Source organism: Anomaloglossus baeobatrachus, chromosome 12 (assembly GCF_048569485.1).
Source record: "Anomaloglossus baeobatrachus isolate aAnoBae1 chromosome 12, aAnoBae1.hap1, whole genome shotgun sequence".
Classification (NCBI taxonomy): Eukaryota; Metazoa; Chordata; class Amphibia; order Anura; family Aromobatidae; genus Anomaloglossus; species Anomaloglossus baeobatrachus.
In genome coordinates this window covers 7,675,773-7,677,639 of record NC_134364.1, presented here as the reverse complement: position 1 = coordinate 7,677,639, position 1,867 = coordinate 7,675,773, and the positions used below count along the sequence as shown (strand labels likewise).

The window sequence follows — 1,867 nt, the reverse complement described above, 5'->3', positions numbered from 1 at the left end:
ACAGAAAACTTGAGAAATACCATCCTCACCTTTCCTTCTTCCATCGTACACTCACTATTAGACGGTAATGTATAAAATCAGCACTCTCTATTTTAGTCATGTATAGATGGTAATGCTAGTTCACTCTATTAGTATATTGGGACCCTTCCTTTGTTTATGTTTTTTTTTTTTTTTTCCTAGGTCATACCTTAAAATGATTGGATGTAAACTAATCACTATTGATCTTTGACAAAATGAGGAATTTATTATGTATATGCCTGTGTATTACATTGCAGTTGCCTTTATGTCCCCATACTTCCAAATGCTTCATACACTACTGCCTTATACATTGACTAGATAGATAATACCCCCTCTGGTATCATCAGTCGTTCACTACCAATAGACTGACATGTGCAGTATGTGCAGTGTCCCCCCCCTATCCCTGCATTGATCTCGAACGACACACTGAGGATAAACATCCTCCCACGTCTATGTACGAGTTTAGCCCTACTGCACATGTGCGGGCACCTCTATTCAAGACTTAACGGTACCACCAATACACTAATAGCAGCGCAGGTCACCAATACGCAGGTGCCGGCGTCTCCGTGCACTTCCGGGTTCAGGAGTTAAATAGCTCCCAAACCTGTTAACTCACTGCTCTAAGCCACAGTCTGGGAAGACGGCTGCAAAGGTATGCGATAATCTTATCTGTCCCTAATCCTTTCAACCTCCAATCTGTTAACTCCATACTCCCCCTTCTGCTTTTCAGAGGACTCCATTACCCACTGCTACATTCCTATCCTAAAGCCTGCAGGTAATATGTGTCACTTCATTAACTTCCAAGTACAGCTGTATTTTCCTCTCACATGTAATGTTGTTACTAAGACTTATCCCTCGTGATTACAGATGCAAGTAACCCCCCTATGCTTCTAGACAAAAGTGCATTATACGTGACCTTATCCACTTACTGTAAACCTAAGGTAATGGTATACAGGGGATCCACTACATGGGGGTGCTATATATCATGTGTTACCTGCTGACCACATACGTTCTCATCCTTCAGGGACCACGAGTTATTGAACTCTCCCAACTTAAAAGGACAAATTCCAATAGTTATTCATTTGCTAGCACGAGCAAGGTAATCAGTTATCCCCCCTCCCCCATAGTGCTACTCCCCTTATAGAAATACTACCCTTTCATAATCATGCCTTTATCTGCAGGGCTTGCGTTTTGCTACTACCACAATCCTTCTATCCTGGGTGGAGTGCCTCACCATTTCTATACCAAAAAACCCCCTAAAAAGGAGAGAGAAAAAAATTCCCTCTGTGATATTAGTTCATCTATGATTGGAGGTATGCAAATTTTTCATGTATTGTCAAATCTTGCCTTTCATCTTATTGTCATTGCACATATTGGCTGTGACGACTGGAGAGTTACTTCAACTGCTGATATGCTATTACTGTGCCTTTTACACCAACTAGGACATGATTTTCCATGTAATTATGTATATATGTATATGATCTGTTGATATTCTTGTGATATATGTAAATAGTTATTTCTTTTTCTTTACCCTTCCCCAGTGTGACTTGGTATGAAGAAGGCCCAGCTTGGGCCGAAACGTCCCTTAGTCCCTCCCACTAACTTTGTTCATAAATAAAGACACTTGGTTTGCACGATAAAAACGAATCTGTTGACTTTCTTTTACTATTACCTCATGCTGAAGAGAGTGCAGTGTTTTGAATTTACATTCTATAGTCCGGACCTTGGTCCTCTCACTAGCACCTCTATACCACCCTTAATAGAGCAGTGTTCACACCATATATACCTTTACGATCTCTGGTGATGGATAGGTGGTGTTCTCAGTGATGTCACCGCTGATCTCCGGTGA

General features: G+C 41.1%; 1 long non-coding RNA gene across 3 annotated transcripts; it reads left to right on the top strand.

The window, feature by feature from the left end:
• Nucleotides 1-416: 416 nt before the first annotated feature.
• Nucleotides 417-1,661, top strand: LOC142258436 (uncharacterized). 3 transcript variants are annotated; one of them, XR_012727774.1, is made up of 6 exons: nt 417-670; nt 749-793; nt 886-959; nt 1,043-1,117; nt 1,200-1,331; nt 1,560-1,661. It is a non-coding gene; the product is annotated as an uncharacterized LOC142258436 (long non-coding RNA). The 3 variants fall into 3 exon arrangements; XR_012727777.1 differs by having other exon boundaries at nt 1,200-1,661; XR_012727776.1 differs by lacking the exon at nt 886-959 and having other exon boundaries at nt 1,200-1,661.
• The last annotated feature ends 206 nt before the right edge of the window (nt 1,662-1,867 follow it).